At 38.2% G+C, this 27347-nt stretch overlaps 1 protein-coding gene across 2 annotated transcripts in view; it reads left to right on the forward strand.

Annotated features, from left to right (window-relative positions):
* Positions 1-27347, forward strand: part of CNTN4 (contactin 4) — a 999337-nt gene that overhangs the window by 122364 nt on the left and 849626 nt on the right. The window lies entirely within an intron of this gene.

Below are 27347 nucleotides of genomic sequence, written 5' to 3' on the forward strand. Positions count from 1 at the left end.
TCATCTGCATATCTGAGGTTATTGATATTTCTCCCGGCAATCTTGATTCCAGCTTGTGCTTCCTCCAGCCCAGCATTTCTCATGATGTATTCTGCATAGAAGTTAAATAAGCAAGGTGACAATATACAGCCTTGACATACTCCTTTTCCTATTTGGAACCAGTCTGTTGTTCCATGTTCAGTTCTAACTGTTGCTTCCTGACCTGCATACAGGTTTCTCAAAAGGCAGGTTAGGTGATCTGGTATTCCTATCTCCTTCAGAATTTTCCACGGTTTATTGTGATCCACACAGTCAAAGGCTTTGGCATAGTCATTAAAGCAGAAATAGATGTTTTTCTGAAACTCTCTTGCTTTTTCGATAATCCTGACTTTCTAGGTATATCCGAAGTTTCTAGGTATCTGGCTAATATTGGCATCAATTTAATTAATAATGCGGTTTGCCTGGTGTTGGATAGCAAATTGGGAACCTGACCTACTGACTGAAATTACTGTTTTAAAGTATCTGAAAGTCAGGGGACACCTAAAATGTTGGAGTTCCCATTTTCTGGGTGAAGAGATTCAGGTCCAGAGGGATGAGATATATGGCTCAGCTTCACTAGCTGGTCAGGTTGGGAGCAAGGACTATGAACTTGAAGCTCTTAGCCTATAGTTAGGTGCTCTTTCTGTTTCACTCCTTGCCTCTCAGAAGGTATATTGTGAAATAGCACATAACTTGAGATTTCACTTGTTCTATTTGGGCCAAGTCCTAAAAACTTCTTTAGTTATTTAAACCCCAATGCTCAAGTCCTAATTACCATTCAGTAATTACTTTACAGTGAACAGATGTGTGTTATTTTCTAAGAAAAAAGTTGAAATGATCTACACCTGTACCTTCAGCAGTGTTTCTCCACTGAGAAGTAGCAGTCAATGTTAATGAATACGCTCAAGTTGCCAAGGTCTCAGATTCAGCTGATGCTGATGTGTAGTGCAGTGTAAGGGTTTCTGTTGCCAACAGATCAAGTGTTCACCAGGCTCGCAGCAGCTTTGCCAACTGCCAATCACCCAATTCCGCTTTCTCCCTGAAAAGCAGCTTTTGTTTTTCTGAAGTTAAGTAGTCCATTGGTGAAATGAGATAGTGTTTTCTCATTGGAAATAATTTCCCTGGCAGCATAAAGTAACAAAATAGCAAAGTGAATCAGTTGAAGATGTGTTTTTGCTGTGAGTGACTTAGGTGTACACATGTAAGATTACAGAAGCTGGGATGAGGTTAGCAACAACTGTATCAGTGGACTTAATTTTGTTGGTATTGTTGGAATGGACTGATTGCCATTCTGTAATCCTTATTGTGTTCAGAAATGAGGGTAGAAAATGCTAGAGGTTTATTTCATACTGGGATTCATTACATCATGTTATTTGTTGGAATATAATGTTTGTTTCACTCTCATTTCATAGTTACAGATTGCGCATGTTTTCTACCTAGACTTAATATAAGGGGCTTCCACAGTTGGAAGGTAGGACTGATTTTTAAAAAATGTATATTTGCCCAAGGTTTGCTTCTAGAGATAAGATGGGTAATGTGGTTTAAACACGTTAGCTTCCTGAGTGTGGAAACTCGGTTCAGTGCAGCTTAAGGGGATACGAGTACAAATACTTCATTGGAAGTCTGCATATTCCTATATCCTCAAATAATCCAGTGCTTCAGATCAATTGATATTATTTTCCCCTTCAGTTTGGACAGCTGATGAATAGATTATAGTGATAAATCTTAAATGGTGTCTTCCTGATAGTTAGCAGTGATCAACAACTGATCAGGTTTACATTTGTTTAATATTGAACTTTTGTAAATGTCTGTCACTTTTTCCCTTAAAAGGGATAGTGCCACCCCCATCTTTCACTTTTCCTTTCAAAAATTAGTAATGGTAGTAAGACAGTGTCTCAGATGAAAGGAAGGAAATTATACATGACTGAATTTTGACATTATAAGTTGGCATTATAGTATGAATCTTCCTAACGTGACATTTGACAACATAAGGTTTGTTTCCCCCTCCTCCCCACCCCGCAAAGTCAATAAAAGAGCATGGATTCCATGCACACTGTCATAAGTCAACCACACTGATTATGTGAAGACTATCAAAGCCTTAGATAAGAGAGCATTTCTACTGGAGTAGGGACTCAGGCTGCATTTCAGTAAGTACATGATAAATAAATCTCAGTGTGCCTACTCTTCAGTACTGTTAAATGTAATGTGAGATCTTACTTAACAGTAATTTAAAACATTGCTGTTAGGTTGAAAAGAAGTTGTGCAAAAAATAATTTATCATTTTGATTGTTAAAGTTATAAATATTCTAAAGATAAATACTATAGAAGATAATACTAATTCATATCCATGTATTCTTAACCACCTTTGAAAACAATTTAATACTTTGCTGTTTATTTAGAACCCTTTTTGTTATAGATACAGTCAAACCTTTAAGTTACAGATACAAATGAAGCTCCTTTCACCCAAGTCTCCTTCCTACCTCTTCAGAGGTATTAATTATCCTGGTTTAAGTGTTTTCCCTTCATTTTCAAATATTTGTACTTTTATATACATCATTTTATGCTAATATGTTTGTGTGTGTGTATATATATATACACACACATACATATGCACACACTATTTTGTGTTAAAAACATGATACAGTGCATATCCTGTGGCTGATTGCTTTCTTTCTCCCAATATTCAATATGATCAACACTAATAGTAGTTCATTTGAAATGCAGTATAATAGTCTAGTGTCTGACTGAATCATGATGTTTATCTGTTCTCATATGGCTAGGCATTTTAGTTTCAAAAATGTCATTTTAACAAACTATGGCAACAAAGCCTCTGATGCATACATGCATGCTTATGAAGTAAACGTTTCTCTAAGAACATACCCATGGATGTTGAATCATTGAGTTGTATGGTATATGTGTCAATTTTACTAGATACCTTAGTGAATTGTTTTCTGAAGTGTTTATACCAGTTCACATTCACACCAAGTGTTGAAGATTTCTCTTATTTTGATTATAGTTGATACTACGCCCTGACTGGTTTTGGTTCACATACTTTCTTACCCCATAGCTACAACGTTTTGAAATCCTTGTAGGCTCAGCCTCATCTGCTTTTCTTGAATAGATCTTGCCCTTTTGTAATAGGTTTGAGGGAGCTATAGCCCATTACTCTGTAGCCCACCCACTCTGTGAGTAGATTATACTTGTTGCTAGTCTGGCCTTTACTTTGTGAATTATTTCAAATAACAAGACTTTTTTTTTTTTTTTTAATATGTCATGTGCTTGGACCCACATTCTGAGAAGTAGAATACTTTGTCTCAAAACCTATTCCTTTAGGATCTGACATTAAATGTAGGATTCAGACTTTATCTAACTTCTTAAAGTTTCTCTTCCAAGGATTAAAGTTCATCCCCTGACATTTAGTTTGCTTCTTTGGGACTTTGGTGCTACGGGGCTCGTGTGTGTGTGTGTGTGTGTGTGTGTGTGTGTGGTATGGTTCTTCTTCCCCCATGCTTTATCAATGCCTTATCTTCCTTCCCGTCTATAATATAGGAAGGTTGCTGTTTGTTATCATGCTTGCATGGTTCTTCTCCTGGCACTTTCCTGGCCTGGAGGGCTGATCTGGTTCCCAACAAGTGCTCTCTGCTGTGGACGCTGCCATTGATACCATTTAAGAAAAAGATTCCTATCATTCCTGAAAGTGATTTCATGCTGTTTGCTCTACTCTTTTACAAAATATGTCAATTGTTTGACACCTATTTTTCTTCCTTCAGTAAGTTTTGAAGGTCATGATCATTTCTAGAACTATCAGATATTTCAATTTCTTCTTTATTAATGTGAACATCATCTCCATAGATGTACTAATACCTGTATTCTGATCATCAAGCAGTAAGTGACTGCTTTTTACCTAAATATATGGAGGTTATCAGAAAACCAAAGCCCTAAGAATAGCATTGTAAAGGGAAAGTGAGTCTCACAAAAGCAGATTTTTTTCCTTGATTTTACAAGTCAAATACATGTGTTAATTTTATAAAATTTGGAAAATAAAGCAGTGCGTTAAGGAAAAAGGTTTTCATTAAGCCATAATTAACTTTCTGTAGCAATCCAGATGTAAAGATACACAATATATATTTCTTGAAAAAATATTTGAGAGCCTTTAAATGAGCTAAAGCTCAAATACTTTGGCTACCTGGTGCAAAGAGCTAACTCTTTAAAAAAGACAGTGATGCTGGGAAAGACTGAAGACAGGTGGAGAAGGGGATGACAGAGCATGAGATGGTGGGATGGTATCACCCACTCAGTGGATCTAAGTTTGAGCAAGCTCTGGGTGATGGTGAAGGACTTGGAAGCCTGGCGTGCTGCAGTCCATGAGGTTGCAAAGAGTCAGAAACAACTGAGCGACTGAACAACAATAGTAAAAATTGTTGGGTATATAAAGAGCAGTAAATAAATTAAATATAGATCTGCCATTCATGGAGCTTAAAGTCTTCAGAAGGAAATGGTGAGAGATAAATAACTAAATATGTAAAAGCAAATAGAGAAGTGGTGTGAAGATAAGAAAGAGGTACAGTGGTAGCAATGTTGTGACTGGAGGGAAAGGAAGAAAGGGCTACATGGACTGCTACATGGATGGAGACTAATTAGTGTTAAAGGGAAAGCCAGTGCTTTTTAGAAGAAAATATTTCAGCTGAGTTTCACAGGATGTGAAAAGCAGGCATGCAAAGATCAAGGAGGACAAGATTATAGGGAGCCAGGGATGCAGGTACAGAGTGTCTGGAGACATGAAAGAGGTTAGCATGTGGCTAAAGTTAGGAAGAGACACCATCAATTTAATCATAGCTTTCTGTGGAGGAGTTAAGGGGAGATAAAAACACAAGAATTTAAATGTACAACCCAATTTAATGATCTAACCAGTTACAGATAAAGTGAAAGTTTACAGACATGCATTTTGAGATCAAGTTATCATGGTATGTTTCTATTTTTAAAGAAGTTGGAAACAGGTATATATTTTGTAACTTTCTAAAAAAATATTAAGTCTATAATTGCTATTTTCCCATACATGTCCAGGTCTGGATGTTTAGAAATTGATTTGTAAAGTGGTTTAAATATTTGTTGAAATTCCTTATTGCTGATTCTTTACCTTGTATACTTTTTCTGAAACTTGTGTTTATTTTGTTAAACCAAAGGGATCCTTTGTCCTGCTATAAAGGCAAAGTAAAAGGTTACACGTAACTAAGGAAAATTGTTCCTGATTCACCATTCTTCTCCCCCACCTTTTTCTCTCAGGAATGAAGTCCTTCCATATCTCATCATGCTAGGAGTGGCTTATCAGACGGTCCTATGCAATTCCAGTTTTGCTTATAAGTTAAGACCAAAATGTGTCATCGTGTTTTCTATATTTAGGAACTGTAGGAAGCTGTGCTGACATGTGGGATGTGAGGAGCATCTGTTAAAGAGAATGCTAGAGTTGAAGGCGTTAATGTTTAAAGAAGTGATGAGGCTTTGGGCTCAGCTATCCCCTAGGTTTACTCAGAGCTTGTAGATACTAATTCTGAACACATTCCTAGGAGGCAGATCTGCTCATCTGTGAATGCCTAAATGCATGGAAATGGTGAGCTGTTGCAGTGCTAATTTTCATGTGTCTAGTTTGATGTGAACAGTATGAACCCCATGAACAGTATGAAAAAGCAAAATGATAGGATACTGAAAGAGGAACTCCTCAGGTCAGTAGGTGCCCAATATGCTACTGGAGTCAGTGGAGAAATAACTCCAGAAGGAATGAAGGGATGGAGCCAAAGCAAAAAAAATACCCAGCTGTGGATGTGACTGGTGATAGAAGCGAGGTCCGATGCTGTAAAGAGCAATATTGCATAGGATTCTGGAATGTCAGGTCCATGAATCAAGGCAAATTGGAAGTGGTCAAACAGGAGACGGCAAGAGTGAATGTCGACATTCTAGGAATCAGCGAACTGAAATGGACTGGAATGGGTGAATTTAACTCAGATGACCATTATATCTACTACTGCGGGCAGGAATCCCTCAGAAGAAATGGAGTAGCCATCATGGTCAACAAAAGAGTCTGAAATGCAGTACTTGGATGCAATCTCAAAAATGACAGAATGATCTCAGTTCGTTTCCAAGGCAAACCATTCAATATCACAGTAATCCAAGTCTATGCCCCAACAGGTAACACTGAAGAAGCTGAAGTTGAACGGTTCTGTGAAGGCCTACAAGACCTTTTAGAACCAACACCCAAAAAAGATGTCCTTTTCTTTATAGGGGACTGGAATGCAAAAGTAGGAAGTCAAGAAACACCTGGAATAACAGGCAAATTTGGCCTTGGAATATGGAATGAAGCAGGGCAAAGACTAATAGAGTTTTGCCAAGAAAATGCACTGGTCATAGCAAACACCCTCTTCCAACAACACAAGAGAAGACTCTACACATGGACATCACCAGATGGTCAATACCAAAATCAGATTGATTATATTCTTTGCAGCCAAAGATGGAGAAGCTCTATACAGTCAGCAAAAACAAGACCAGGAGCTGACTGTGGCTCAGATCATGAACTCCTTATTGCCAAATTCAGACTGAAATTGAAGAAAGTAGGGAAAACCACTAGACCATTCAGGTATGACCTAAATCAAATCCCTTTTGATTATAAGGTGGAAGTGAGAAATAGACTTAAGGGCCTATATCTTACCTGATGAAGTATAGAATGAGGTTCATGACACTGTACAGGAGACAGGGATCAAGACCATCCCCATAGAAAAGAAATGCAACAAAGCAAAATGGCTGTCTGGGGAGGCCTTACAAATAGCTGTGAAAAGAAGAGAAGTGAAAAGCAAAGGAGAAAAGGAAAGATATAAACATCTGAATGCAGAGTTCCAAAGAATAGCAAGGAGAGATAAGAAAGCCTTCCTCAGCTATCAATGCAAAGAAATAGAGGAAAACAATAGAATGGGAAAGACTAGAGATTCTTCAAGAAAATTAGAGATACCAAGGGAATATTTCATGCAAAGATGGGCTCAATAAAGGACGGAAATGGTATGGACCTAATGGAAGCAGAAGATATTAAGAAGAGGTGGCAAGAATACACAGAAGAACTGTACAAAAAAGATCTTCATGACCCAGATAATCACGATGGTGTGATCACTCACCTAGAGCCAGACATCCTGGAATGTGAAGTCAAGTGGGCCTTAGAAAGCATCACTACGAACAAAGCTACTGGAGGTGATGGAATTCCGGTTGAGCTATTTCAAATCCTGAAAGATGATGCTGTGAAAGTGCTGCACTCAATATGCCAGCAAATTTGGAAAACTCAGCAGTGGCCACAGACTGGAAAAGGTCAGTTTTCATTCCAATCCCAAAGAAAGGCAATGCCAAAGAATGCTCAAACTACCCATGATTGCACTCGTCTCACATACTAGTAAAGTAATGCTCAAAATTCTCCAAGCCAGGTTTCAGCAATATGTGAACCATGAACTTCCTGATGTTCAAGCTGATTTTATAAAGCCAGAGGAACCAGAGATCAAATTGCCAACATCCGCTGGATCATGGAAGAAGCAAGAGAGTTCCAGAAAAACATCTATTTGTGCTTTATTGACTATGCCAAAGCCTTTGACTGTATGGATCACAATAAACTGTGGAAAATTCTGAAAGAGATGGGAATACCAGACCACCTGACCTGCCTCTTGAGAAATCTGTATGCACATCAGGAAGCAACAGTTAGAACTAGACATGGAACAACAGACTGGTTCCAAATAGGAAAAGGAGTACGTCAAGGCTATTGTCACCCTGCTTATTTAACTTTTATGCAGAGTACATCATGAGAAATGCTGGACTGGAAGAAGCACAAGCTGGAATCAAGATTGCCGGGAGAAATATCAATAACCTCAGAAATGCAGATGACACCACCCTTATGGCAGAAAGTGAAGAGGAACTAAAAAGCCTCTTGATGAAAGTGGAGAGTGAAAAAGTTGGCTTAAAGCTCAACATTCAGAAAACGAAGATCCTGGCATCCGGTCCCATCACTTTATGGGAAATAGATGGGGAAACAGTGGAAACAGTGTCAGACTTTATTTTTGGGGGCTCCAAAATCACTGCAGATTGGTGAATGCAGCCATGAAATTAAAAGACACTTACTCATTGGAAGGAAAGTTATGACCAACCTAGATAGCATATTAAAAAGCAGAGACATTACTTTGCCAACAAAGGTCCGTCTAGTCAAGGCTGTGTTTTTTCCTGTGGTCATGTATGGATGTGAGAGTTGGACTGTGAAGAAGGCTGAGTGCCGAAGAATTGATGCTTTTGAACTGTGGTGTTGGAGAAGACTCTTGAGAGTCCCTTGGACTGCAAGGAGATCCAACCAGTCCATTCTGAAGGAGATCAGCCCTGGGATTTCTTTGGAAGGAATGATGCTAAAGCTGAAACTCCAATACTTTGGTCACCTCATGCGAAGAGTTGACTCATTGGAAAAGACTCTGATGCTGGGAGGGATTGGGGGCAGGAGGAGAAGGGGACGACAGAGGATGAGATGGCTGGATGGCATCACTGACTCTATGGACGTGAGTCTGAGTGAACTCCGGGAGTTGGTGATGGACGGGGAGGCCTGGCGTGCTGGGATTCATGGGGTCGCAAAGAGTCGGACACGACTGTGCGACTGAACTGAACTGAAGTGAGTTTGATGTGAACAGTTAGTAACTCTGAAGGAAAAGAGTTGGTGATTTTTATTTCAACCACTTCCTTAATTTGGGACAGTTCTCTGTCTTGGCTTTTCTAGCTCTCCAAAAGTAAACATTTCTAAGATAGTTTCGAGTTCTTGTATCTCAGTGACAGGAAAATATTTCTAGAATGTACATGAACCAGAGACTCTCTCAGTAAATTGAACTTTACTTCCCTTATTTAAATTTTGTTTCCTCTTGTATGACTTTATCAATGTTATTGGAAAATGTTATTTTGTTTGGCTTTGCCAAAGTCTGCTCTTTGGGTGATGTTGGATTTTCCATGTCATTGCATTCTTTTTCTCTGTATTATTCAGATCCCCCCAGTTACCAGTTGAAACTATTAACTGGTCATTTATCTAAAATGGATTTTAGACAAATACACTCTCTCATTTGTTTTTCTATGTTGTCGTTCATAATGTTTGCTGCATCTGGTATGCTATTGTTTTAGAGCAAGCTGCCATACAAAATACCATGTACTGAGTTGCTTGAGCAGGTATTTATTTGTCAGAATTACAGAGGCTGAGAAGCCAACTGGTAACTGTCTATTAAACTTCCTCTTCTAGATTGTTAAAGTCATTTCTTTATATCTTTTAAGGTACACTCCTTGGAGTTTTCTTAAATTTTTGCCCATATTAACAATAAAAGGAAATAAAAATACGACTTTGTTTTTGTTTTAATTATGGCAATGCAATTTATAACAGATTTGTTTATTTACTTATAACTCATAATCTTTATTCATATTGGAGGGTGATTTAAGCATTATTTTTTATGGTTGTTTTGATCTGTATCATAAGCTATCAAATATTCCCCAATAAAAGATGGCATTTTTCTGAATTATAGACCTTAAAGTTAATGGAATTAGCTTTGCCAAATTCATGCCATGATTCTTTTTATTTCCCTATGACAACTTTCTTCCTACATCTAATTTTAGATTCTCTTTCCATTTCCTTTCCGTTTACCAGAAGAATACTGTTTCCACCATGTTTAGAAGACAAGTTTAAATGAGTTCTGTGCTTCACTACTTGATTTTAGATAAATACAATCTCTCATTTGTTTTTCTATGTTGTCGTTCATAATGTTTCCTGCATCTGGTATGCTATTGTTTTAGAGCAAGCTGCCATACAAAATACCATGTACTGAGTTGCTTGAGCAGGTATTTATTTGTCAGAATTACAGAGGCTGAGAACTCAAAGACTAGAGTGTCAAGAGATGGGGTTTCAGGTGAGAACCCTCTTGCTTGCAGATTGCCACCTTCTTCCTGTGTTCTTTACATGTTGAAGGCTAGCTTTGGTTTCTGTCTGTTGTTATAAGGACCCAAATCCCATTGTGGAAGCCCTACCCACATGACTTCATCTAAACTTAATTACCTTCCAAAGGCTCCACCTCCAAATGCCATGACATTGGGTGTTAGAGCTTCACCACATGAACTTGGGGGGTTGCAAACATTCGGTTCATGACATCTACCTTTCTCTTTTGTTAGGTTCTTCTACTCCCACTCAAATACTACTCTGATTAAAGTAGTCCTCAAATCATACCTTCTTGGGTTTGATCTTTCCATTTGGAATTACTGTGAAAACTTACCACTGTCTGCCACCTGTTATGTGTAGGTGAGCTGTTTTTGTTTTCCCACTGTGATAACAACTATTAGAGGGCGTGTCATTTAAACTGCAGGCATTTGTAACTGTAAACTCCAGGAGAAGGTATTCTCTTAAATATGTATTTATGAATATTGAATGCAAATAATGAGGAAGTTTCTTAGTCAAGCCATTGATGTCCTGAAAGTAACTGGCCTTCAAATATTTGTATTTGCCAGTAACAGGTGTTGATGAAAAAGTGTAAAAATTGGAACTCTCATACACTACTAGGATTGTAAAATAACATAGCTTTTTGGAAAACTGTTTGGCTATACTCATAAGGCTATCATTTGACCCAGAAATTTAACTCCTAGGAATTTACCCAAGAGAAATGAGAACATAAAGCCACACTGTTCAAAGGGGCATTAATCATTAAAATGTGGACTCATCCTAAATGTTCATCAACTGATATGCAGATAAACAAGTGTGTAATATTCATGTGATAGAATATTATGTGGAAATACATATAAATGAATTACTGATACATGCTATAACATGAATTAACCATGTAAACATTATGCTTCATAAAAGAAACCAGTCACAAAGGGCCATATAATATCTGATTCTACTTATATGAAGTTTACTGAATAGGCAAGTTTATAATGACAAACAATATGTTGGTGATTGCCAGGGGCTAGGAGGAGGGGGATTGGGAAGGACTTTGAATAGCAATATGGGAGTGAATTTACATAATTTCTTTGGTGGGGGGATGAATATTCTAAAACTCGGTGGTAGCAATTTTCTAACCCTTGAAAAATATTACTGTTATTAACATACAATCAGTAGTTCTTCAAATATGTAAACAAAACCTTCATGTCTCCTAGAGTGTTGAGCAGAAACCAAACTGAGTCAGAGTCAGGCTTTCTGCAAAACTTAAAATTTTATTTATTTATTTATATTAGCTAAATGTATTTGTATCAACAATTGCTGACCTCAAATAGGCTTTCTGTAAAGAAAGCTGAGCTGAGGTGGATGGAATTTTTAAGACAGATTTTTACTCTTATCATCCTCCTTGCCAAACAAACTGAAGTTAGCACTGTCATATTGGTCCGCACTATTTATTCCTCTTCCCTTGTGGCTCAGATAGTAAAGAAAGCTACTTCAGTTCAGTTGCTCAGTTGTGTCTGACTCTTTGTGACCCCATGGACTGCAGTGCAGCAGGCTTCCCTGTCCATCACCAGCTCCTGGAGCTTACTCAGACTCATGTCCATCAAGATGGTGATGCCATCTAACCATCTCATCCTCTGTCGTCCCCTTCTCCTACCTTCAATCTTTCCCAGCATCAGGGTCTATTTAAATGAGTCAGTTCTTCACATCAGGTGGCCAAAATATTGTAGCTTCAGCAGCAGTCCTTCCAATGAATATTCAGCACTGATTTCCTTTAGGATTGACTGGTTGGATCTCCTTGCAGTTCAAGAGACTCTCAAGAGTCTTCTCCAGCACCACAGCTCAAAAGCATCAATTCTTCAGCCCTCAGCTTTCTTTATAATCCAACTCTCACATCCGTACACGACTACTGGAAAAACCATAGCTTTGACTTGATGGAACTTTGTTGGCAAAGTAATGTCTCTGCTTTTTAATATGCTGTGTAGGTTGGTCATAACTTTTCTTCCAAGGAGCAAGCGTCTTTTAGTTTCATGGCTGCAGTCACCATCTACAGTGATTTTGGAGCGCCGCCCCCCCCCCCAAAAAAAGAAAAGAAAGCTACTTAGGGACTTCTAATCCATTATGAGGGAATTTGATAGAATCCACCATGATGACTCAGGTATGGCATAAGGATAGGATTAGGACTCGGGTATGGCAGATATTAGACCTGCCTGGGGTCTAATACAGGCTGTTGATACTTTCTATGCCCCATCTTTGATTCTCTGGATGCAGATTTTGGCTCCCATCCTTGTTGCAGAACCAGGTTGTGTTCTGCTTCAGGGATTCTTGCTTTCTGCCCTAAGTTTTCTGTAATATGCAGTGCAGTGTAGTGCTCAGTCATATCCGACTCTTTACAACCCCAAGGACTGGGGTCTGCCAGGCTCCTCTGTCCGTGACATTTTCCAGGCAAGGATACTGGGGTGGGTTGTCATTTCCTACTCCAGAAGTGTAATAATGAAGGGTTAATACCTCCTGAGAACCTTAACCAATAGGGGATGAACGACCAGTAAACAGATACTCCTCCAGTTGGTATTTTGAATGGAAAACTCAAGTTAATTTCACACTATACGACACTGAGACTGACTCCTGCTTGACAGTGATGGTATCTGCAATTTAGTTACTTCATCTGCATGAAATAATAATAATTTCCTCTGTGTAGAAAACAATTGGTATGTTCGACCTAAGACTACTATCCTAAGAGGCATGCATGTGAAATTGACCTTTGGCTAATAATAATACAAAGTTTTGTAATTGATAAGAGTAGCTCAGTATATATAAGCTGCCTGTACAAATAATTTGGTGTGTGTTGAATACCTGTTTTCTTTCAGTTGTATGGAATTTAGGTAATTCTAGCAGAGAGTACCTATGTGACCAGCCCTCCTACAAGCGAAACTAATTCTCAGTGCCCACACTGAGTCTCTAATCAGCTTCTCTGGATGGAAACATTGCAGACGTGTTGATGCATTGGCATTGCTGGGAAAGTGTACACTCTCTGTGACCACTTCACTGGGAGACAGCATAAGGAAGCTTGGCATTGGGATTACTCCAGACTCTTCCTGTATTTTTTTTCTTGATTACCTATCTTTGTTTTCCTACTACACCATTGTCATAAATCTTACACACAAGTGAAGCTTACATGCTGAAACTAGCAAACCTTTACTTTAGGGGCAGTCTTGAGGACCCTGACACAGCTGCCATGGTTATTTTGAAGAATGAATGTGATAATGTGAAAGATTTTAGTGCAGTGCTTCTAACATCCTAAGTGTACCATAAATCTTAAGGTTTGCCCGGTTGTCCCCGATCACTCAGCATGGGGTGCCAATTGGTTTGAGGATCCCAAGTTAACCAGATTGACTGAGTGTGTAGTGTGTAGGTCATATTAATCTCGAGATAAAGAGATAGAAGGGTACTAGTGCTGCTGGAGTTGGAATTTAATTTGATAATGCTCAACACAATTGCTTTAAAATTCCGGTCCTTCTCCGCCATCTTTTGCACAGCCAATAGGAAATGCAGAATAATAGCTGATGACTTTCCTGTTCTTGTCAACACATACTTCCTTTCCAAACACTCCCTTTAAAGCCATTAACCTGAACTTTTTCTATACTTTATTGAACTGATGCCGTTTTCCATTTGCAGTGACCTTTCCCTCTTCTGTCAGACGCCCTCTTCTGACCACTCATCATGAACTGGCTCACACCCTGTCTCTGGCAGGAGATTACAGAGTGCTCAAATCCTGTGGGTCTCTCCTTTAAGGAGATGGAGTGCTGTAGTTTAAAATCATGAATGTGAGGCATGAAGATCTAGGTTCTGCACTGTGGGTTTATGTCTAATTTTAAGACTTTGAGCAAGTTACTTAGATTTCCTGAGACTCTGTTTGGTAGTCTTTGTAATATCAAGATAGTAGTTGTTTTTTTTTTAATTCTTTTTTTTTTTTTTTAACTTGCTGATCAACAGTGGATTGAGGCCACAAAATGAATTACTGTACTGGTGAGAATGCTGTATAGACACTGAAGCACTGCACCTATGCTTGCCTTTTGAGTTCTTACTTCCTTTCTGTATGGTTTCATGTTGCCATTATTGTCCACCTTTGTAATGTTTTGTTGTCTAAATAGAATCTATCTAAATAGATTCCTTTATGGTTTGTGCTTGCCTCTTTTGAGTCTTGACATTCCCTATGGTAGTTAGCAAAGTGATGTGCTGCTAAATGGGGCTTGGTTAAGAATCTTGTCAGGTTTATTGATGAGGACCTGGGAGTTTGGAGACAGGTCATAGGGATATTTAGAATAAAAGAAAGCATGGGATTGAGAACAAACACTTTATGTACAGAGCAGGAGTCAGTGAAGTGGCTGATTTTCAGGATTAATATAGGGGACCCAAGTCTGTACCAGAGAAGGCAATGGCACCCCACTCTAGTACTCTTGCTTGGAAAATCTCATGGGCAGAGGAGCCTGGTAGGCTGCAGTCCATGGGGTCACTAAGAGTTGGGCATGACTGAGCGACTTCACTTTCACTTTTCACTTTCATGCATTGGAGAAGGAAAGAGCAACCCGCTCCAATGTTCTTGCCTGGAGAATCCCAGGGATGGGGGAGCCTGGTGGGCTGCCGTCTATGGGGTCGCACAGAGTCGGACACGACTGAAGCGACTTAGCGGCAGCAGCAGCAAGTCTGTACAGCTGTTTAAAGGCTTCTTCATGATTAGGTGCTTTCAAAGTAAGTGTCCTGTTTCCTGTAATTTTGTTTCATCAATTATGTCAGACATTGGTGGTATTTAACAATCTAACAATGCTTAGATTTCTTTTTCAAATGTATCATTGGCAAATGTTTATCATGGATGGGACTGTTATTATGTTTTGTTTTTCTTACAGAGGTCTAAGAAAAGCCTTATAGTAATGACCTATTAGAATTCAAGTATTATAAAGAAGCAGTAATATAGAATATTTTTAGCCATTGCTTTATTTGGCAAACATTTACATGTTCTTACTTTATGTCAGATAATGTTATAAAAACTTTATGCATATTTTTCTAATCATTCTAACATTCTGTGGAAAGTGAAGTGAAAGTTGTTCAGTCATGTCCAACTCTTTGCAACCTCATGGACTGTACAGTCCATGGAATTCTCTAGGGCCAGAATACTATAGTGGGTAGTTTTTCCCTTCTCCGGAGGAACTTCCCAACCCAGGGATCCAACCCAGGTCTCCCGCATTGCAGATGGATTCTTTACCAGCTGAGCCACAAGGGAAGCCCAAGAATACTGGCGTGGGTAGCCTATCCCTTCTTCAGGGAATCTTCCCAACCCAGGAATAGAACCGGGGTCTCCTGCATTGCAGGCAGATTCTTTACCAACTGAGCTATCTGCTGCTGCTAAGCAGGAAACCCAAAGGCTGTTCTTTTTCTTTTTCCATTTTGCATACAAAGAAGGCATAAAGTAAGTGAATTATTTAAGATCACACAAATATATAAACGGCTGAGTTTACAAAACCGGTCAGTCCAGTTCTATAAGTATGTGCTCTTAATCCCTGCTTTATACTTTATACTTAATCCTTGCCTTCTGTTATTATCTTTGTATTTAACTATGTGTAGGCATGTGCATCCATGTAATGTGGATAATGTGTTTATTGTTTGGGGGCTACTGTGATGCCATGACTCAGAAAACAAAACAGAAACCTATTCTGATGACTTGTGAACTTTTCTGACTTACAATACTAATCTTTGTATCCCTAAAAATTTTACTGGTCATTGCAATTAGGTTCAATAAGGTAAATAAATTGGATTATAAGATAATGATGGATTAGGAATGATTGTTAAATCTCTTTAAACTCTAACTTAATGTCAAGAGAACAGCTAACACTAAAGTCAACTAATACTAAAATGGTGTTGTCTGTTTGCTTGGTTATCTAAGGACAACTGCCCTGATATTCACCGTCTTTTGTTCATTTTTAATATAATTCAGCATTGAAAGCACAAGATATAAAGGGATGAAAAGATGATGCCCCACTGTACTTACTCAAGTAAATTATTATGCCTTGACCTTTTGACCAAATCAAATTCATCTTCTCTCTCCCTGCAACTCTGCCCTTTTTAATAAGGCAGCACAGATTTAATGGATTGGGAGTCTGAGTAAGTAATAAGAACACAGAGAAGAGTGGCCAACATGATTAAGATTTTATTTGTGGTGTAATTCCATTATAATTAACATTATGTAACTGGAGAAATATGGTGTTTGCACCTCTTTCCAGCAGATGTTTTTAAGTCAGTGGCAGAAAGGCGATTAAATAGTAAATGAAGACCTACTTATTGAAATTGTTTTTGCATCTTGTACTGTTGGATTCATTTGTTTGTTTCACAAACCACAGTTAATTTAGTAAGGAAAATAAGCAGTATGTTTAACAAGCACTGTAAATAAATTTGTTAGCAATCGTTTGAAGTACCATAGTTGAACTTTCTATGTTAGAAAATACTACTAAAAGAGCTATAAAGTGGGAAGTGATTAAATAGTGAAAAGTTTCTTTTTTCCCCCCAAAAAGTGTTAAACAGAATTTAAAGTTAAGTAAATTAAAACACCATGGTTTTGTATATAGAGAAAAGCATTTTCAATTTGTTACAAGTGATTATTTTTACAAAAACATTTTGGCCAGTTAAATACATAATCAATTTACCTGAGTTTGGATCTGAGTCTTCTGGCCAAGGGGTTGGCAATCTATGGCCAGGTGGCCAAGTCCGGATATCCACTTCTTTATAAGTCTTCCACTTACTAAGCAAGTTTTTTGTTGTTGTTTTAATTTGTAGATGATTGGAAAAATACAAAAGAATAGTAATTCATGATATGAAAATCATGACATTCAAATGTTAGTGTCCATAAATAAGGTTTAATGGCACACAACCCCACTCATCTGTGTTTGTATCATTTATACTGATTTTATGTTACATCAGCAGAATTGAATAGTTCTGATACAGATTTTATGGTCTGCAAAGCTGAAAATATTTATCCTCTAGATCTTTACGACAAAGTTAGCAGACCCCTGCTCTAGCCAATAGTAGTAATAAGACTGTGATTTCTAATAGGACTGCAGTTTAGATACAAATGTCTCCATTTTACAGCTCAAGATACTGAGGCTCTGATTATTAAGTCATTTTACTTGGTTAGAATTGGGTTTTGAGGGCAGTCTTGAACTATAACAACTTGAAATATATATGAAAACATATATGAATGCTTAGAATTCAGATCTATTTAAAAACAACATTTTAAGTCTTTTGAAAATGGGGTTATGTCTTCTGTTATCAGTTAATAGTTATTGGATAGTATTTGGTTGATTTAAAAGCAGTCATTCCAGGGGCTTCCCTGGTGGCTCAGTAGTAAAGAATCAGCCTGCCAATGGCAGAAGACATGGGTTCCATCCTTGATCCAGGACGGTCCCACGTGACCTGGGACAACTAAGCCTGTGTGCCACAAGTATTGAGCATGTGCTCTAGAGCCCAGAAACCACAACTGCTGAAGCCCAAATGCCCTAGAGCATGTGCTCGACAACTGCAGAAGCCACTGTGACTGGAGAGTAGCTCTCAGTTGCTGCAACTGGAGAAAGCCCACACACAGAAACAAAGACCCAGCACAGCCAAAACGAAAGAAAGACACATTAGGAAAAAAGTAGTCATTCCAATGTGTGGGACATTTGAGATATGATATTGTATCTGTCTACGAAAGGGAGGCTCATAATCTGTTTTCATAGTAGATGGCAGAATCACTTTTCTGTGTCAGTGTGGATCCTACTCTGTATAAAAATGATTACAAGTTGGTACAACTTTTATTTTGAGAACTCTAATACAGTAGTCTTGGGAAATTGCCCATAGGGCCTTTCTCTGGAAATCTTATTGCTCGCTGGTTTAGTACAGAAAAATGGGAAAGATGATGGCTGTTCATGTCAGGAGTTTACATAGCTAAGTTTATGGAAGGAGGCAAGAAATTACTTGTTTCCCATCATTGACGTCTTACCTCCCTTCCTGAACTAGAGGATCATGATAAGTGATTATTGCATTAGGATGTGGTGATGATCAGTTTTGTGTGTTATTAAAAAATGTCTTAAGAGGAAATCTATTTAACAAAGTATTTAGGGTAACTTTAAGCATGAAAGAAGAGGGAACCATTGTTTCCTCAAGAGTTTGCTGAATTTCAGTTTTGAAAGACCAAGTGAAACATGGTGAACTGTATTTTAATGTGCAAAATTCCTTCGGCTTATTGAAAGGATCTTCTGAGGGTTAAGGTTGTCCTTACATGGTGCTAAATCAGGATAATAGCCTGAGATTTACTATTTCATACTGTTTAGTTAGTTACCAGGATTCTTTAAAAAGCCATTCTTATAGACTTTCTTAAATATAGCTGATGGATGATAATCTAAATAATGCCTTGAAGGCAGATCCTGTGTCTTATAGTACCTTCAGTATTGAGAGCAGTAAGTACCTAATAGTAAATATTATTTTAAATAACATTTTACTGAATGTTATGTGCCAGAAAATATGCTATTTTTTTTTACAACTAATATCTAATTTAATTGCCTAAAAATCTTCTGGCCTTAATAGTTTATTCCAACATTACAGGGTTTACAGGGCTGAATAGAACACTTGAGCAGGAACTGGCAACCCACTCCAGTATTCTTGCCTGGAGAATTTCATGAACAGAGGAGCCTGGTGGGCTACAGTCCATGGGGTCAGAGAGTCGGACACAACTGAGGGACTAACACCCCCACATACACATAGAACACTTGAAGTGGCTAAAATTAACATTCAGGTATCTCTGATTCCAAAGCCTGATTGTTTTCATGCTATGGTAGTAGGGCATGCTCCAAATGTTTGAGTGAATTCATGGGTGTATGAAAGAGTCAGTTGTTAACAGGAATACGTAATCATGGAACTTGAATCTGTTTTTAATCTACAGTTTCTTTACTCATAATTCTAATACTGTTATCATCATTATAAGCTTTATCAGAGATCCATACCCCATTTGCTTGCTTTGAAAAAGAAACATTATAGAATAGAAAAGTCCATGGATGCTTGAGGCTGGTGCACTGGGACCACCCAGAGGGATGGTATTGGGAGGGAGGAGGGAGGAGGGTTCAGGATGGAGAACACATGTATACATGTGGCAGATTCATTTTGATATATGGCAAAAACCAATACAATACTGTAAAGTTAAATAAAATAAAATTAAAAGAAAAGAAAAGTCCAAGTTATGACTTAGGAATGAACAAATCAGTTGCCCCCCGTTGTAAACAGCAGTGTGACCGGCAGCAGAGATGCCGTATTTCTGCTGCAGTTTAGATGGATTGCAAAGGGTTAGTTGTTCAGTATGCCATTTGTTGAGATAAAACTAAATGACTTAAATGACTTTCACAGCAGTCTGGCTGATGGCTAGAAAGGCAGACATGTTGTACCTGAGACAGGGACTCAAGAGCATTTCAGTGATTTACCCAGGTAACCTAGCTGGAAACGCAAGCTTTATGACTGCAGCGCTGTGTTGGGTAGAACCTTGTTTTGAGGAGGAAAAGCTGGACCCATATCATGGGAGTAACCAGTTTTCCCAAGCCCAGTGAAGATGCAGTTGTACAGATATATGGGTTCTTCCCTTTTAGAGACAGACTTAGCTACTGGAAACATCAAAGCATAAGTGCACAAAAAGGAACACGTGGCATATACATGTGTCGTAGATAATGATGTTTTACTTCTGTCCTGTCCAATGGAAATACACTATGAGCCAAAAATATAATTTTGATTTTTCTAGAAGTCACAATAAAAAGTACAATGAAACAGGTGAAATTTTATACGTATGTTGTTTTCAAAATATATCCACATAAAACAATTTTGAGTAAGATACATTACACTCATTTTTTTTGCACCATCTCTTCATTTCTTACTAGCTACCTTACAAGCCCTCAGTAGTCATATATGGCTAGTGATCAAACAGTGAGATGACGAGCCAGCTAGGTTAAAAATATGAAAAGGCATTTAAACTTAAACATAAAAGAGATTATACGAATGAAAAAATAGAGGGGATGCACTGGATAGCACAACTCTAAATATTGGTACCATACTGGAGAGCACAACCCAACTTCCCTGCTTAAGTATGGAAAAGCTCTTGAGAGAAAAGGAAGGGAAGGGGTTTTCCTAATTCATTCTTCTGCATCCCCTCTATTTTTTCATTCATATGATCTCTTTTATGTTTAAGTTTAAATGCCTTTTCATATTTTTAACCTAGCTGGGTTGTCATCTCACTATTTGATATTCAATCATCTGATAAAGAGTTCCTATTCTCAAGAGTTGTCTGAGGAAGCAGTATATCTGTGCAAGGAAATACATAAACATGACTCCAGTGATTGGAACAAAATTAGAAGATTCCTGAAGAAAAGTTGCTGTTCTAATTCAACAAATCCACCTCAGCAATAGCTCAGGCTCATAAGAAGCAAATTGGTTATTTTGGATTAATGTCAAACGAATATACTTTTATTCACATTTTTTCTCTTTGTCATTCAGCTAAAATGAGTGATTGATAATGGTTAGAATGTCGTTTAGCTACAGAAAAGAAAAACCCAGAAAATATTTAAACTACTCTTCAACTCAATTACATTCTAATAAGATAATGATAATTTTGATCCAGATTATGATCTTTTAGACATTTATTATTTCAGTGTGAAACAGTCCTGTGAAATTAACATATATGATTATACATAAACTATATTTTTCTCTTGGAGAAGGCAATGGCACCCCACTCCAGTACTCTTGCCTGGAAAAATCCCATGGACAGAGGAGCCTGGTAAGGCTGCAGTCCATGGGGTCGCTAAGAGTCAGACACGACTGAGCGACTTCACTCTCACTTTTCACTTTCATGCATTGGAGAAGGAAACGGCAACCCATTCCAGTGTTCTTGCCTGGAGAATCCCAGGGACAGGGGAGCCTGGTGGGCTACCATCTCTGGGGTTGCACAGAGTCGGACACGACTGAAGTGACTTAGCAGCATACTTTTCTGTAAAGAAATTTAGCCAATTGGCAGGTTATTGTTGTTGTTCAGTTGCTCAGTTGTGTCTGACTCTCTGCGACCCCATGGACTGCAGCATGCCAGGCTTCCCTGTCCTTCACTATTTCCCAGGGCTTGCTCAAACTCATGTCTGTTGAGTCAATGATGCCATTCAACCATCTCATTCTCTGTCACCCCTTCTCCTTGTTCCCTCAATCTTTCCTAGCATCAGGGTTTTTTTCCAGTGAATCAGCTCTTCACATCAAGTGGCCAAAGTATTGGAGCTTCTGCTTCAACATCAGTCCTTCCAATTAATATTCAGAATTGATTCCCTTTAGGATTGACTGGTTTGATCTCCTTGCTGTCCAAGGGACTCTCAAGAGTCTTCTCCAGCACCTCAATTCAAAAGCATCATTTCTTGGATCAAAGGGACTCAGCCTTCTTTATGGTCCAACTCACACATCCGTACATAACTACTGGAAAAATCATAGCTTTGACTTGACAGACCTTTGTCAGCAAGGTGATATATCTGCTTTTTAATATGCTGTCTAGGTTTGTCATAGCTTTTCTTCCAAGGAACAAGCATCTTTTAATTTCATGGCTGCAGTGGTCATCTGCAGTGATTTTGGAGCCCAAGAAAATGAAGTCTCCCAGTTTCCCCCATCTGTTTTCCATGAAGTGATGGGATGGGATGGGATGCCATAATCTTCATTTTTTGAAAGTTGAGTTTTAAGCCAGCTTTTCCACTCTCCTCTTTCACCTCCATCAAGAGGTTCTTTAGTTACTCTTTGCTTTCTGCCATTGCTGCTACTGCTGCTAGGGTGGTGCCATCTGCATATCTGAGGTTATTGCTATTTCTCCCTGCATTCTTGATTCCAGCTTGAGCTTTATTCAGTCTGCATTTCACATGATATACTTTTTGTAGAAGTTAAATAAGCCAGGTGACAATATACAGCCTTGATGTATTCCTTTCCAATTTTGAACCAGTTTGTTGTTCCATGTCCAGTTCTAACTGTTGCTTCTTGACCTGCATACAGGTTTCTCAGGAGACAGGTAATGTGGTCTGGTATTGCCATCTCTTTAAGAATTTTCCAGTTTGTTGTGATCTACACAAAGGCTGTAGTGTAGTCAATGAAGGAGAAGTAAATGTTTTACCAGAAAGAATTTAAATACCATGTTCTAGATACAGGTATGTGTAGTACACACATATGCTTATTTTTACCATAATGAATATGAGGTTATATGCTCTACTTATATATATATGTAAGTAGAGCATATATATATAATATATGCTCTACTTCTCTGAAATTCTGTAGTATTAAAAAAAAAGATTTGTATCATTGTCTAATAATAATTACATGCTAAAATTTATCAGTGCTTACCACCAACACCAGGGCTTTCCAGGTGGCTCAGTGGTACAGAATTTGCTTGCCAATGCAGGAGCCATAGGAGACGTGGGTTTTATCCCTGGGTGGAAAGATCCCCTGGAGAAGGAAATGGCAACCCATTCCAGGGTTCTTGTCTGGGAAATCCTATGGACAGAGGACTCTGGCCAGCTACATACAGTCTGTGAGGTCTCAAAGAGTCAGACATGACTGAGTGACTACATGCATCTGCAAACCACTAACACCAGTAAAAGGCCAATTTTGTTCTTTAAAACAACCCTATTAGGTAGCTATTACAACCGGTAAGAAGTGCTCCAATGACTGTATTTTCCTAGACTTTTATATTTCTAGAGGAGGCATTCCCGAGTCCCCCCAAAAAAGTCTTTTTGCTTTTAATAGATACTGGTAAATAATCCTCCAGAGAGTATGTACCAAAGGATACACCCACTGAAAATGTATGTGAATAACTGTTACAGTGCACTTAACAACATAGTGTAAATCCTTTCATCTTTACCAATTCAATAATGTAAAACATTAAGTGTGAAAGTATTTATTTTCATTTGTGTGGTCTGTTATAGTTGAGACCACACCCTTTACACCCTTTGCATATCATCCTCCCCTCCATATCTGAAAACAGCCCTGCCAAGGGATTAACAAGACCTAAATGAGACAACTTTGGGGGTAGAAAGTCATAAAAAATATCGAATTGGGGAAGAGATTCAGGAGCTTTTTGACCTTGGCAAATAGATTCTGCTTTTATGAAGTGCCCTAATCGCTTTCCTGAGGTGGTTTGAGCCTTTCAAATATAAATCTGTTTGCATACTAAAAAATTGGTTAATGGGGCACCAGTTAGGAGCATTTAAACCATCGAAGCATGGCTGATAACTCTGGCTACTATCATTATATTTCTAAACTAAATGGGGGTCAGACTGAACTGTTTGGAGATATGACAGTTATTAAACATATACCCACAGAAACCCCAAAGGAATGCTAAGAATTGATGGGCTTTTATTTTTACATACCAGATTCTTAACTGATCCAGGACTGAAATGCGCTATAGACTCTTCACTCAATAAAATCATAAGAATATCGAGTGTTTCATTGTCAGTAGACAGCATTCTCCACTAGAAACATACTTCATACCTTCACCTTGTGGCCTCTACATAACCTTTTAAGTGGTCGATTAAAAAGCTTTTGCCTCCTTTTTTTTTCCCTTTCAGTCTTGTGATATATTCTGCATTCTCTCTCATGACTATGTGTACCATCATATAGACAGCCTTCCTGAACGAAGCAGATACAATTCAGTATGTAGTACTTGACTTTGAATAATTCCTCTTTAGCATTATCTGCACTGATTGAGGACAGGTGTGGATGGTGTGGGACATGAAATATGTTGAGAATCTTCAGACCATTTTCTGGGTGTTTGTTTGAGTGTTCTCTCCAATAAACCTTGTAACAAAGCAGTATGATAGAATCATCCTGGATATGATTGTTATTATCTCTTGCAGAGACTTGAAGCTCATCTAGCTCACCCTTCTAATTTTGCATATGAAGAAGCTCATTAGAGAAATGACTTTCAAGATATTTAATGGAAAAGTCCATCCATACTCCTTGGTTTGAGGCCAGTGAGTTCTCCTTTCTCAAAAGTATTCATGCTATTTTTTATAAAAAGTGAAAACACAGCAAAAGGTGGAAGAAAAGCAAACAAGAGCAGTTCCTGGAAAATTGACCTGATATTATTAGCATTGGCAGTATTTCCACCCATTCCTGTAATTCCATATGACTTCTTCCCCATTTAGGCATCTAGTAGGTTTTCCTATTTTCAGATAAGAATTTGCCAGGTAGCTTTAGATTCTGAAATGACAATCTACATTTTGGCAACAGAATCAATAATATTTATTAAGAGGTCTTCATTGCATCTAGCTGAAACTAACAAACTTCATCAGCTTGTGGAGTTTCTCTGCTTACCTCATTTATATATAGAACTACTTATAGAAGTGACTTCTGTCCAGATGCTGGACCAAGAAAGCTTTGGCAGGAAATTCTGCTGATAATGTCTGATAGGAAAATTCATTAAACATCCCCTTACAGAGCTAACAATACTGGGTAAAGCTCCTACAGTAAGGAAGACAGACTGTTCTTTAGCTTGAGGCAAATGCATTGTTGATTGCCTTTGCCATAAAGGAATTATATTTTAATCTTCTTCAGTTACTCTAAGTGAAGTTTGATCATTTTATCAGTGTGACCTTCAAAAAGACCATACTGCTTTTGTCTTTTTTTTTTTCCCTCTCTTCTATTTTCTTGCTTACTTAGCATCCCTCTCTCCACCAAAGAAGCATTCCATTGCATTTCATTATTACCTCCATCACAAGATTCAAGTTTATGCTAAGTGGAAACCAGATACTTGTCTTTCTTGTTGCTTGAAACTTTGATAAAGCTTGTTCACTTGCTTTGAGTAGTATTGCTCTGAATTTATTTTTCAATGGGAAAAGGCCATAGGTATTTGGGGAAATTAAGTTCTCATTTATTTTGGCTAATGTGTGGCCTTGATAAGATCTCTTGTCTTAGCGCTCCTCTGTCCTATTTCTCTTCTGAATAGAGCTTGAATCAAATGATTATTTTGAATTGCGTGTGATTTAATGATGTGCTAACATTATCCATTTATATGTTTATCCAGGTGTGAAGAGATGTATATAGCAGGATAATATGAAAGCTATTTCAATTAAGCAGATTATTAATAGGAAAGCTAACTTTGATGCAGTCCCAGAGAATCCCAGATACCTATTTAGGAAGGGAATATCTTAGGCTGTGTTTCAACATGCTATAGTAAACATTTTTTAAGTTTGTCAGAATTTCTATTTATTTATTTCTGACTGCCCTGGGTCTTCATTGTTTTACATGGACTGTCTCCCGTTGCTGCAGGCTGAGGCTACCCTTCATTCTGGTGTGTGGGGATTGTCGTTGCAGTGGCTTCTCTCATTGCAGAGCGCAGGCTCCAGAGCATGCAGACTCAGTATTTATGGGGCACGGGTTTAGTTGCTCTGCAGCATGTGGAATCTTCTCGGACCATGGACTGAACTCGTGTTCTTATCCACTGTGTCACGAGGGAAATCCAAAGTTTGTCAAAATTTTGAGGAAATTAAACTCTCCCATATTGTTTTATTTTTCTAACTTAAAAAAGCCATAGCATTGTTTATCTATATGTTTGTTGCAGGAAGGGGGACCCCTTCCAGGGCTCAGAACTGGACTCTTGTCTAACACTCGGAAATGAATTGTCTGAGGAGACACATGTGCTGACAAAGCAAGAGATTTTATTGGGAAAGGGTGCCCGGGTGGAGAGCAGTAGGGTAAGGGAACCCAGGAGAGCAGCTCTGCCATGTGGCTGGCAATCTCAGGTTTTATGATGATGGAATCAGTTTCCAGGTTGTCTTTAGCCAGTCATTCTGACTGAGTCCTTCCTGGTGGTGCACACCTTGTTCAGCCAAGATGGTTGCCAGCGAGAAGGATTCTGGGAGGTGGTCGGGCATGTGGTGTCTCCTTTTAACCTTTCCCAAACTCTTCCGGTTGGTGGTGGCTTATTAGTTCTGTGTTCCTTACCAGGACCTCCTGTCTTAAAATAAGCCATGCAAATAGTTACTATGGTGCCTGGCCAGGGTGGGCGGTTACAATTAGTGTACTTCCCATAACATTTTGAATCTTTGTATAATGAATCTTCCCAATGCAAATTGCAAAGTCCTTTCAACTGTCTCTATATGATAAGCATGTGATACATCAATGGTGACTATGCTGACTGGAGAAATAGTTTTCAGTAAAATGTTCTCGTGTGATTTTAAATTTTAATGATTGAGAAGTCACAGGAGCACCTAATATTGTACATGTTCTTGGGACAATTCAGTCATTAACTGTTGCATACAACCACTCAGCATTTGGGTTTTAAAGTGGCCACTGTGAAGGAGGCATTGCAGCCTGTGCTGGAATATAAACATTCAGTGCTGTTCCTATTTCATCTACTTTAACTAAACTGCATACAGTTTAGTTAAAGTAGATGTGTCAGGAAACCAATATAAAAATTTGTGCTGTCAACACTAGAAGTAGGCCATTTCATGGGAAAAGAGGTTGGTACAGGGAGTCAAGTACTTGTTTTCAGGCAAGTTGAGTTTGAGATTCCTTTAGGGTATCCAAATAGAGATTTCACATAGTCAGTTGGCTAAGTAGATCTAGAGCTCAGAAAAGGAAGCATGAAGATACAATTTAGAACTGAAAGAAATGTAAGTTTGTTTCAAGTCTAAACTATTATCAGTACCACCTGGAGTTGAAGTTTAGAAAGGTGTAGTATATGATTTTTGAGGATGAAAAAAGTAAGGATTGTAAGTCTTAGACAGCCTTCATACTATTTTTTTATACTATTTTAAATTGTTATAATTGTTGCACAGATTGTAGTTAGGTTTGAATTTTTGTACAATGTATTCTGATCAAAAAATTTGGCAGTGATTTTTAAAGAAAGGGATAAGAGGATTGTTTCTTATAATAACATATATTATAAGAAATGAATATAGTTGCTCTTAACCATCTTATAGTTTATTATTTAATTTCAAATGGGACAGTTTTGACTTTAATATGAAAATCAAATGCTTAATTTTACTTATTTAAACATATTGCAGTATCAGTATCTTTGGTATCAGTGTCTGTTTTTTTCATATATTTAGATATAGATCATCCTATTGGCCTTTTTTTAAGGATTCACTGTAACAGTATCCTTGCTCATCAGGATAACCTACTGTACAGTTTAAGGAGTATCTTGGTAAAATCAGGTTCTCTGTAACTGACTGAGAAAGTTTTTCTATCATAACATGTCACTGAGACTTCCTTCTAGCACCATGATACCTCTGGAATGCAACTGATGATTTTTTTTTTAAGTCTAGATTTACACTTTATTCTAAAA

The sequence above is a fragment of the Bison bison genome, unplaced genomic scaffold (assembly GCF_000754665.1).
Source record: "Bison bison bison isolate TAMUID 2011002044 unplaced genomic scaffold, Bison_UMD1.0 scf7180017864474, whole genome shotgun sequence".
NCBI lineage: Eukaryota > Metazoa > Chordata > Mammalia > Artiodactyla > Bovidae > Bison > Bison bison.